The sequence below is a fragment of the Conger conger genome, chromosome 17 (genome assembly GCF_963514075.1).
Source record: "Conger conger chromosome 17, fConCon1.1, whole genome shotgun sequence".
Classification (NCBI taxonomy): Eukaryota; Metazoa; Chordata; class Actinopteri; order Anguilliformes; family Congridae; genus Conger; species Conger conger.
This window is the reverse complement of record NC_083776.1, coordinates 2,958,739-2,971,238: the sequence shown is the minus strand read 5'-3', so window position 1 is coordinate 2,971,238 and position 12,500 is coordinate 2,958,739. Positions and strand designations below refer to the sequence as shown.

Here is a 12,500-nt window from a genome sequence, read left to right as displayed (position 1 = left end):
GAACCAGCATTATTTGTAGAGCTGTCAGAAAAATAAATTAAGGTAATTGGTTGGAACAGAAACCAGCTCGCAGACCGGCCCTCCGGGACCGGAGTTGTGCACCCCTGATTTAACATAACTGTTGGAATAAAAATCCAACTTGTCTTTGCATTGTGAAAAACCATAGTTGTAAATTCCTTACATTAGAGAATGGCGAAGGTTATTGTGCATGAGAATACTGGTTGAGGGAAGTGCACAGTGCCCTACATGGGAGAGACAGTGAGCGTGGTGAGCTCTGCGTCTCTGCAAACACAGGGCAGCTGTCTATCTCAGGCTGCATCAAGCCCAGATTCTACCCATCTGTCCCTCTGAGGCATGTCCCAAAAATAAGTCCTAAAAATTGCTTCCTTTTAAGCCGCTTTATAAACTGTCTGTACCTGCTCACTGTGCTTCCCTCGTTCTGACTTCCCGCTAGTTTACTGCCTCAACTCCAGTCCAATTCAATCCATTTGTATTGCCAACTGTAATGGATTGCTTATTACATTTCTGTTGTATCCATTCTACCTTTGCACCTTGCCAGCCAGCGGGGGATGTGCTCCCCCTCTATAGCCGAGTTCCTACCGAGATTTTTATTCTCGCCACCGTTTGAGGGTTTCAGTCCCTGTGGGGAGACAAGTATTTAACAAATCAGTTAATTCGTAATTAAGTGCATTTCCTTTCTCAGTCTTTAGTGCCGGCTTCAGAGGCCGAGGCTAGCAGCAGACCTGTATTTGCAGTGTGAAGAGCTAGCAGCAGACCTGTATTTGTAGTGCTAAGGGCTAGCAGCAGATCTGTATTTGTTGTGCTAAGGGCTAGCAGCAGACCTGTATTTGTAGTGCTAAGGGCTAGCAGCAGACCTGTATTTGTAATGCTAAGAGCTAGCAGCAGACCTGTATTTGTAGTGCTTCGCAGTGACTGAAAGCACTAAAGACGCTTTCAGACAGATGCAGTTCTGGTTCTGGTTCTGTTTCCATTCTGGAGTCTCAGAAACTTGGTGCTTTCTGGCGAACCAGCCCGCGTCCATACCAGTTTAAGCAGAACCAAAGCTGCTCGATAAACAAAGGCAGGCAGAATATGACACGCCCACTGATGACGTCAGGTTCCGAACCAATTTATTTCCGGTCTGAACGCACCGGCCGGTTCAAAATTAGGTTCGGGAACCGGAACCGGCACGGAGCCTTGCCGGTGTGAAAGGCCTATAAGAGGAAAGCAAAATGAATGGCTGACTAAAACTGTATTTAATTTTTATAATGGGCAGTACAAGTCAAGTCAAGTTTAAGAAGTGTTGGGCAATAATTCCTCCACAGCGATGTGGAAGACAGACATCAAAGTTTGGTTGGAGGTACTGCTGCTGCTGAAGGTGGTGCAACCAGTTAAGTTGGCAATTACTTCTTGACTTGAGTGATCCGGGTATTTTATGAAATAATAATTGGAAAAATGTGTTTTGTGTCAGGTTCCCGTCGTCTAATACTTAATCTTGTCAAAAGATCTGTAACCATTCAGCGTGAGAAATATGCAGTAATCAGGAAGGAGGGGGGACATACTTCTTCACGGTACTGTAAAGGAAGGGGAAGTCCAACTCTACCAAGCCATTTTCAGCAAGGAGGCTAAGATGGAGGCCTTTGTGGGAAAGCGTCTCAACTGACAGAGGCGAGTTCAGGACTATTCTGCGAATCCAACATGTTAACGTGCACAACATAACAGCCAATGTGCAGGGCTGCCTAGTTGTCCGTTGTGTATTGGAAAATGTATTGGAAAATTAATGGTTACTTTGCCAAAAATATAATGTGGGGCTTTTTGCGCCAGTTGGGACTTGGAGCAATTTGCTGCTTGAACAAATTGATATTAGATTTTGGAATATGTAATTGAAATACATACAGTATGTTCAACAAACACTTTTCTTTTATTAATTTAATTGTGAATTCCATTTTAGCAATTACATTTGGAGATATACAGCAACCATACAGCGTGTACAGCAACAACCTTTGACAAATTGTTGTTATTCTTTTAATCTTTTAATATTTGCCTTAACACATTAGTCTTAACTGCGGGGCATAATCTGTGATGGAATGTAAATACTGAATTAAATCATTTAAAGTGAATGCAGAAGATCATGATCTGTTGAGTCAACTCTGAGTCATGCATGTGCACCAGAGAGGAATTTAATTATTTTAAATTCAACGCACATTTCAGAAATGTTTCCTTTAATGTAAAGCTTTGGACCATCCTACCAATGTTGTGGATTTATTGTAGAGTATCACTTTTTATTGACCTGATGTTCTAGTCTTTGCAACCGAACATATAGTCCTGCACCAGCTACATCATTTCAATGTAGAAACACAGATCTCATCTGAAAATTCACTTTCAAGCACCAAACAGCCCCAGTACTGGACTGGGCTGGTCCTGGAGGGGTGTAATCCAGCAAGGTGTTCAGATGGATTACTATGACTAAAGGCAGAACTGGGCCCTGTCTCACAAAGAAGAATTGCTGAGTTAACTGCCCGGAGTAAATCCCAGGCTCTTCCCAAACCTGGAACATGGACTGAAGTAAAATAAAAAGAGCTATTCCAGGTTTTATTCAGTGCAGTTATCCAGCTAACGCCGTAATCCTGCTTAGGAAAATATCCCCCTGGGGTGAGAAGATCATTAGGACGACGCAAGATGTTTGTGGTTGAAGGTTGAGATGTTCCACAGCGAGGTGAAGCTCCAGGCCTGCTGGACCAGGGTTAAGCTGCTCTCGACTGTTCACCCTCCATGTGAAGAATCTGACGCCTGTTCCTTTAGCCGACAACCTGTTTCTGTTTGCCACGAACATTCGCCAATATTAGCTAACAGTTTGAGATGGTAGTGCGTGGTCAACAAAAATGGCCACTGATGGGGAAAACAATTATTTGGCTGTTATAATGCATTTAAAAAGAAGTCACACGTAAGCAACAAATGAGCTAGCTGCCATTGCTAGACCTAAGTCACTTTCATTTGTGTTAAGTTCACCACCAACGCCATTTTAATGGAATGTTCATTCAACATCGTTCATCGTGCGTACGTTGTGCCGGTAACGTTCGCAGTCTTGAGCGCGCGTCCGGTCGTGCCTCGTGAGTCATGTTTTTCTGCGCTTGAAAAAGGGCCTCTGCTGATAATCCAGGAAGGCTTCACATTGAATCTCCTGCAAGAGCATTCATGTGCAGAGTGTCATGGCATATCTTATGTAGCGTTTGCCAATGCCTGCCTCTCCCATGAATCACACCTAGAGTAGCATTCCTGGCCGTTTCAGATCCTGTCCGATTACAACCGCTCGTCTCTTTGTGGTCAGATGAGAAAGTGAGACTAAGTTTGGTCGATGTGTTTATCAGTGGGCAAACTGCTACTCGACACACCCAAATAAGACTTGAGCTGCCTTTGAATCACTGTACAAACTCAATAGTTATTGATCTAAATGATCGATTGTGAATTATTCAGTTTGATACATTGAGAATTTGATGTGTGGCTATTCATCTCCGTTAATGTGGTCCGCCAGAGATTGTTCAGAATGTTTTTTTAAAAATCAATCCTTCTTTTGCTCACTCTGAACTAGCTGGGGGTGGGGTGGGGGGGTGGTGGGGGCGGAGAAACAAGCGATTCCTCGCCTCGCTCCCTGTATTTTCTACCCCATTACATAACCAAATTGTTGCGTTCAGTCATGCGGTGTAAGGTGGCTTCTGTGCCGTTCCGTAATGCCTGCAATTAACGAGCACGACCGCGACAGTCTGCCGGCGGCGCCTCTCCGTCACAGCGGAGTCTGTAGAGAGAGGGGGTCTGTAGAGAGAGGCGGTCTGTAGAGAGAGGCTCTGGTCTGTAGAGAGAGGCTGGTGGAGCGGAGGTCTGTAGAAAGAGGCAGTCTGTAGAGAGAGGCTCTGGTCTGTAGAGACAGGTGGTCTGTCGAGAGTGGCTCTGATCTGTAGAGAGAGTCTCAGGTCTGTAGAGAGAGGTGGTCTGTAGAGAGAGGCTCTGGTCTGTAGAGAGAGGCGGTCTGTAGAGACAGGCGGTCTGTAGAGAGAGGCTCTGGTCTGTAGAGAGAGGTGGTCTGTAGAGAGAGGCTCTTGTCTGTAGAGAGAGGCGGTCTGTAGAGAGAGGCTCTGGTCTGTAGAGACAGGCGGTCTGTAGAGAGAGGCTCTGGTCTGTAGAGAGAGGTGGTCTGTAGAGAGAGGCTCTTGTCTGTAGAGAGAGGCGGTCTGTAGAGAGAGGCTCTGGTCTGTAGAGACAGGCGGTCTGTAGAGAGAGGCTCTGGTCTGTAGAGAGAGGCGGTCTGTAGAGACAGGCGGTCTGTAGAGAGAGGCTCTGGTCTGTAGAGACAGGCGGTCTGTAGAGAGAGGCTCTGGTCTGTAGAGAGAGGCCGGCGGAGCGGTCTGTTTTCTGCGGCAGCTCGGCGGAGCCAGGGACTCAGTGGGCGGTGGCTGTGTGGCGAGCAGGCTGTGGGGGTCAGAGGTCACCCCTCCAGTCTGAACACTGAGGGGGCGTTCGGGAGGAGGCCTGAGTGGGCATGAGTGCCCACAGCCAGGAGGAGCGCCACTGCAAGAGGTGAGCACGATCAATGCTGGCTGAGAACCAACCGAGGGAGAGGGCGAGGGGGAGGGAGGGGGAGCTGGCGAGAGAGCGAGAGAGAGAGAACGGGGGAGGGAGAGAGAGAAGGGGGGGAGGGAAATAGAGGGAGAGAGAGATGGTGAGGGAGGGAGAGAGGGAGGGATAGAGAAAGAGAGAAATGGAAGAGCAGAAGGGAGAGGGGAGGAGGGAAAGGGAACAGAGAGAGAGAGCTGAGGAAAGAAAGAGAGAGAGGGAGAGAGAGTGAGAAAGGGGGGGAGGAGGAAAGAGGGAGAGGGAGGGAGAAGGGGGGGGGGGGAGAACACCTCAGCATGCTTTTTGACTTGTCAGTCAGTAATATCAGTTTTCTTCAGCTTGTCCTTCCAGTCAGTCTCTTTTCAAAAATCTGTGAAATCCGAGTGAGTCACCTACCATCAAATTTCAGTGTCACTCAGCATTTAGCTGAAGAAATTGGAGTCTTTTAAAAAAAAATATATATATATATATTGTTGTTCATATGCTTGTTTCCTGGAGTTTTGCGTAAAAAGTTGTCTAGTCATGGATAAAAAAAAGAATAATCCTCCTTTCCCATGTCCTTCATGACCAAGAAAATGAAAGGAGAACAATTGTAGAATAGTACCATCATGCGTTTATTACCCATCAATGACAAATTAATTATACATGTAGTACTTTGTGCAGAATACGTGCCAATGTTTCTTCAATTTGGGCTTCCCCACTGTCAGAGTGTCCCACAGAAAATCCCCCCCCCCCCCAAAAAAAAATCACCTGCCAGTAAGATTCTGACTGAGCTGTGTTTGTGATTAATACCTCTCTCAGGTGTGAGATCACAAACGTGTGATTAAAATATGAAGCGTTTTAACTGAGCGCTCTAGTGCCAGTGCAATTATCACTGTGTTAATGGAATAGAACGCTGAATTTTTGGGGAGGAAAAACATTCCATAAAACCTGTCTATTGGGCGGCACACAGCCAGAAGGTCTTGGGTTCAAATCCCGTTAGCATGCTAGCATGTTAGCATGTTCTCCCCGTGTCTGCGTGGGTTTCCCCCGGGTACTCCGGCTTTCTCCCGCAGTCCAAAGACATGCAGGTTAGGCTACTTGGGGGCACATTAACAGGGCATTGCTGCAAAAGAGCATGCGTACACAGTCAGCCTACCCTGTATAAATCAGGGTTAATAAATAAATACATTAATAAATATAGTATTAATTGGACATTGAAACAAAGTGCAGCTAAGGATACCATAATTGTATAGTAAAGATCACTTCCCTAAGACATTGCCAAATCGCGCGTATTGTTTGAAGGAGTTTATTTTCTTTCCTGTATCGTACGGCTGACGTTTCTCTCAGCGTTGACGCTCCGTGTTTATCTACGCATCGTCACATGCAGGAAACCGCAGTGCGTTCGTCAATCCTGCGCCTCGCAATCGCAGCCATGAAACTTTCAATAAGCGTTTGTCCCTAAGTTTGGCTCGCAGTTAAATGTACGTGTTATTTTTCTACACAAACACTTTGGCCTCTCTATTTTGGCAGTGGCGGAACTCGTCTGTGTTAAGAATAAAATAACACTTGCCTTGGACTGCTAGTCGTATTTACTGTGAGGGGGAATCTTGACTGAAACCCAGGCCTGCACTATTGAAGCGATATATACAGTACAGAAGTGTCTAAGTCATTTATGATTTATAATGTTCTTTTGAAAATATGTAAAAAAAAATGAATGTTATATTAATATTTCCTAAAATCTTAAACAAAAGCATCCATTTCATCCTAAAACTAAGAGTACGTGATGTGTTTTGTCTTTTGTATGAATTAGCTGAGCTGAAAAACTGTAAAAGACAATTTTCATCAGGGATAATGCTTGTCTTACCACAATTCACTGTGGCTGTGATTTTTAACATCTTAGTTACTGCCCCTCTCTGCCCCCTGGTAACACCACCACCAGCAGTGAGGCGCGTACCTTCTGAATATGTTATTTATATCTCGCCTTTGTCAAGAGGTCTGTTGCTCTGGGTGTGGATGCTCCAGTCTGATACTGTGCATTGGAATGGGGATCGAACCCGCAGCCCTGGGCTTCAGCCTGTGCCAGTGTACTGTCCCAAATTAGCTCTCTTCCACATCGCAATGTTAGACACCTTCAGGGCGTTGTCAGACGTGCACGTTAACTGGCAGCTCTGAGGTGAACTGCTGACCCATCTCTCTCCCCTATGGGGAGTTCAAGACCAATTTCCCAATGGGGACAATAAAGTAAACATCCCATCTTGTCCTTAAGTCCTGCCCTTGGTGCCCTTTAACAAACGACACATTTTTCTGGTGTCTAATGGGCCTGAAATGTTCACGGACTTCGGGAAGCCTAATTTAAATGCCTCTGGAAGCTGCCGCCGATCGGTTGGCCCCGCCCCTCTCCTCCTGCCCAGGACGTGGGTGGGGGGGGGGGGCGCGGCCTTCTCAAGTATCCCTCCGTGCGGGATTAGTCACGGCACGTGGGGGAAGTCCCGCGCTTATCTGAGGCATGTCAGGTATGACCGTGCGATCTGCATGCCGCAGATTCCTGGTCCCGGGACGGCGTGTGGAAGCACAGCTCGCCTGGCCCCGGGGTGAATCGCTGGGGGTGCGTAGTCACGCCGTTTTTAGCGCCGAGCGGAGAGCGGAATGCCGTCCGCGGACGCGCGCTGACGTGGGCGTTCGCTGCCGAAGGTGCTGTTGGCGCGAGGCTGCTGTCAATCACGGAGAGGCGAGAATTCCTCCGCGTTGTCTCGCTTTGTCGCGGCCTCGGTGGAATTGGTTTAGACGTTAAACGCGACTACGCCGGAGAGAGCTCCGTTCAGAGGGAAGGCCTTTAAAGAATGTGGAATTGTTTCGTGACTGGTGGCGTTACAAAACGCGCTCTCGGGAAAAAAGGGCTTCTTGGTGTCCCCGTAGAGGGATCCGATCTCGTTCGAGAGTTCCTTTCCTGGTGAAATGGTTGAATTTGGGAGCTTTCCCACGTTTCACACCTACCTAAGAGGGTTCCACAAAGAACAAAAACGGGTTCCCCTCAAGAGATGAGCTGAAGAGAGTATAGTTTGGGGGAAACCCACATATGATCTAAATTATAAGCCCTGTACTCCTATACCACCCTATAATGTTTTTTCATTGATTGATTGGTCAGCTTGGACACTGTGTTCTCCCACAGCAGAAACGGTTTATATCGTGAGGATTTCGCTGTTTTCATAGCAAGTAATGCGTGTGATTTAAAGTCAATCTTAAAGCTGTGACCTCGCTCCATCTTCATCATCATTGGGATGAGAAACGATCCGACATGCAAATAAACCGTTTTCTTATGCTGTGAGTCTGGCCGGCCGTAGTCCGTTTGCAATGAGTAAGTTGTTCTGCGGATTGTCATCCATTTTCTTCACAACGCTCGCTGACAGTTGAATTGCTTTGCTGTGAAATCTGCACACTTAATTCTGTGGAAACATTTCAGGTGGCCAGTTCATAAATCTACATTAATAAATACTGCTTCATTGTTTTTATTTTTCCACTTCAGATAAAAAAAAAACAAACATATCTGCTAGAGGTGGTTTATGGTGTGAATTCACAGAGAATGACTACAAAACGAAAAACGCCTCTCCGAGCTATGTTTTTTATTTTATTTTTTTAATTCTTGTTTTGGAATGTCATATATATTATTTGAAATAGGATTTGCGATTCGGCTTTGCTGCCGTCAGGAATGTGCGGTTAAACCCCCCCCCCCCCCCCCCCCTCCTCTTTCCTCACTCATTTAGACGTGGCAAAGGCAACAAGAGGATATCACAAGGATAAGGGCCCTAGCAACTGTAGTCGTTGCTAAGGGAACGACAGCCGAGCGGGAGAACGGCGTTCCAGCCGTCAGCTGCTCGGGAGGAGACTGGAGCCCGGTCCGGCCGCGCGGCGCTCCGAACGCGATGCCCCCCCGCCCGCCCGCATGCCCCCCCCCGCCCGCCCGGCACGCCCCGCGCAGGAACCCTCCGGAAAACTATTTAACGTTTTATGGGGCTCCGGTGAGGCGAAGTGAAACCCTGATTCTGGCGACGTGCCGGATGTGTTGTGCGGGGAGAAAGAGGAGAGGTCACTGTGTTTACTCTTACTGTGTTCGGCTCGTCCTATTACAATTTCAGTTTTGTATATTTGCGTCATCGGGCCACTGTTTTTTCAGCTATCCATGGCAACCTGATATCTGTAGCCAGCTTCAAAGGCATGTGTAAACTTCATAGTGTGTTCTACTGCTTAGTATGGATGTGATATATTGTGTGTGTGTGTGTGTGTGTGTGTGTGTACATGTGTGTGGATGTGCGTGGGCATGTGTACGTGTGTGAGTGTGTTCACGTGTGTGCATGGGCGTGTGCATTTGTAGGTATGCATGCGTGTGTGAGTGTGTTCACGTGTGTGTATGTGCGTTTGCATGTGTAGGTATGCATACGTGTGTGAGTGTGTACACGTGTGTGTATGTGCAGATGCAAGTGTAGGTATGCATACGTGTGTGAGTGTGTCACCCTTTAATTGTGGCTGAGTGGGCAGACGTACATTCCTCTGGGTATTATTCAGAGATGTAGTGGGTGGTTAATTCCTTGTTTGCACTGCACGGGTTTACCTAGGGGGAAATGTTTTATTATACATTGGCTTTGAAACTGGTGACTAATAATGGCTTTTTCCTTCTTTTTTAAAGCTGTGGTCTGCTTCTCTTCCTTCTTCTCCTTCTTCTTCTTCATGGTCATCGTCTTCTTCATAATGAGCGTGTTATTGCAGTTTTATTTTGGGGTGGGTTGTTTATGGCGGGGGCGCTCAGGAGTCAGGCCAGACGGTGCTGTGGTGGTACCTTTGTGCAAAGACCTTGAGTTCTGAATAAGGGAAGACCTGCGTACGGCTCTGGGTGCCTTCTGTTCCTCAATGAGGCGGGGGAGGGAGAAGGCAAGGGACAAAGAGGCAGAGGCAGACAGAGATAAAGAGAGACAGAGAGATGCTGGGAGAGAGAGAGAGCAAGACAGAGAGAGAGACATGGATAGCTTGAGAGACAGAGAGACAGAGACAGAAAGAGAGATAGGGTGAGACAGACAGAAAGAGGGAGAGGGTGAGAGAGAGGGACAGAGAGAGAGAGGGTGAGATAGAGACAGAAAGAGAGATAGGGTGAGACAGACAGAAAGAGGGAGAGGGTGAGAGAGAGGGACAGAGAGAGAGACATAAAGAGAGAGAGAGGGACAGAGAGAGACAGAGATAGAAAGAGAGAGAGATGGGACCCTAATCGGTATTTCACATGGTACCTGTATTTTGGTGAGTAATGCACATTTAGTTATAACATTAAATTCTCCATTTTACTGTACATTATCTCCAAATAATGACATTAGTTTTCAAAAAAGTATTCCTGTAAGAATTCATACAATCATGAAAAAGGAGATTAAATTTATTTTGGACATTTAGTCAGCTTTAATTATATTCTATTAATTAAATGGTAAACCATTTCCCACTTATAATATATAATGTAAAAAATGCCTACACATTGAACAGATTGAAAATGTAGTAATAAAATGTTGTAGATGAATCAGTTTAAGTTTTGTGTTCAGTTTTATGAATGAACGTGAATGACCCAAGTGAAGATCTATTCACTGAACGGGACATTCAGTCTCTGGTGACAAAATGAAAACACGTGTGGGTAAATGTAGCGTGCAGGTTGAATTCTGCAGATTCCTCCCTGACATGTCCAGCTTAAATGCTTCAGCATGCTTGTGCTTGCTTCTTCCAGGGGGGAAACTAACTTGAAAATGATCAGACTTTTTTTTAACCCTTTGGAATTGGATGTGCCCCTTACAGTTTACAGTAACTTTGCCGTAACAGTTTACAGTAACTTTACAGAAACAGTTTACAGTAACCTATAAGTGATATGAGTGTGAGACAAGAGACAGAGAGTATCCACTCAGAGTTATGATGCGTTGTGTGTTCAGACATGCTTTACATTACATTATTGGCATTTGGCAGATGCTCTTATCCAGAGCGACGTACAGTTGATTAGACTAAGCAGGAGACAGTCCTCCCCCTGGAGCAATGCAGGGTTAAGGGCCTTGCTCAAGGGCCCAACGGCTGTGCGGATCTTATTGTGGCTGCACCGGGATTCGAACCACCGACCTTGCGGGTCCCAGTCATTTACCTTAACCACTACGCTACAGGCCACCCCTGCTCTTCTGCATACCACTGTTGTAATGTGTGGTTATTTGCGTTACTGCCACCTTCAGGTCAGCTGTGACCAGTCTGGCCCTTCTCCTCTGACGTCTCTCATTAACAAGGCGTTTCTGTCTGCAGAACTTCTGCTCACTGGATTTAATTATTTTTTCACCATTCTTTACTCTAGAGACTAGAGTGCGTCTGCCACCAGTAATCATTCCACGGTCGAAGTCACTTCGATCAAATCTTTTCCCCATTCTGATGGTTGATGTGTACATTAACTGAAGCTCCTGACCCATATCTACATGACTGAATGCATTGCATTGCTGCCACTCAATTGGCTGATTAGATCATTGCATTAATTAAGTAGGTGCAATAAAGTAAAAATGCTCCTGATAAAGTGCCCGGTGAGTGTACAACAGCCGCATAAATGGATGACGTTTAAATGCAAAAAGATGTGTGAAAGTTGCTCTGGATGAATGTGTGTAATGTAATGATAAGATGCGAAGTTGGCCACATGACAACACGCTGGACTCCCGTAGGAGAGGGACATTGGGTTTAATGATACAGGACTGCTGCCAGTTAGAGGTGGGGGGGAATTGTCTGTGGAGCCTCTCTTTCTGCGGGAGAGAGACGGCAGAGCAAAGTGCAAAATGGTTCTTTGAAATTACCGACATGAGAAAATGGAGGTGTTCCCTGCGACGATGTGGTTATGAATAGCCAAAGGCTGTAAATACATTTATAGGATCTATAATAATAATAATATATAATAATCTGCTTTAAAGTGGGCTTTTCCTCAGGCTCCCAAAATACATCAGAGGAAGAGAAACGTTTTTATTTCTGTTTGAGTGTCAGCCTTTTATACATACTGTATATGTATTATAAAATGTTTTTTTATTTGATAAACTGTTTACACATGTTGTCCATCATCCACCACATATTTTTTGTCTTGTGATTATTTCATATTTTAATATTTAAGTTTTCTCATTTTAATAAAGCATATAATTAACAAACTGTAAACATGCCGCATTGGGTCTGCTGACAGCACTGATTTCCAATATGTAAGTGGAGTTTGTGGTTTCCGTTTCCTTTACATATAGTTCATTAATGTTCTACATACAGTAGTTATCGTATCATGAATAGGGCCCAGCTTTGTGTGACCTGGTTAAACGGCCTGTGATCCAGACCTCAAACCAACCTCTGACACATGAAGTCAGCTTTGTTCAGTCTTTCCCCTAACACAGCTTTTTAGGAACTTGTGTCCTAATTATTTACATATATAAGTCACGTTAGAATAGCCATCATTCTCAGTGGTCGTGGCTGTGTTGAGTATGTGCGTGAAGATCTCCGTGCGGATGGCGTTGACACTGGAGGTGTTGAACGGAGCGGAGTTAAGAGCTGGAGCCTCCGATGCGGCTCCGTCACATTCCTGCTGCTGAGACGTGATTTATCTGACTTACCGTCGTAAAAATGAAAGGTAAATAGGACTGGATTCTCAACATGACCGCAACACACACACACACACACACACACACACACACACCCGCACATGCACATACATGCACGCGCAGTACGCAGCGGCTTCAGAAAGTATTCAGACCCTTTCACTGCTTGCGCAAAAAAAAAAGATTTATTCACGGGTCTCATTTCGCGTAAGAAGGCCGCGAGTGCTGTATGCACGTATCATGGTTTGGAGAGGAAATGAAATGCTTTTGGCGGTTACAAACATCGATCGTGTCAAT

The 12,500-nt window shown here is 45.8% G+C and overlaps 1 long non-coding RNA gene across 2 annotated transcripts in view; it reads left to right on the top strand.

The window, feature by feature from the left end:
* LOC133117017 (uncharacterized) overlaps positions 1-12,500 on the top strand; it is a 90,369-nt gene that overhangs the window by 53,648 nt on the left and 24,221 nt on the right. The window contains exon 3 of one of the 2 annotated variants that reach the window (XR_009705918.1): positions 8,352-8,481. The exons of the other annotated variant lie outside the window; for it this stretch is intronic. This is a non-coding gene — a long non-coding RNA (uncharacterized LOC133117017). Of the gene's footprint in view, positions 1-8,351; positions 8,482-12,500 lie in introns of those variants that run through there. 2 annotated transcript variants of the gene reach the window in all.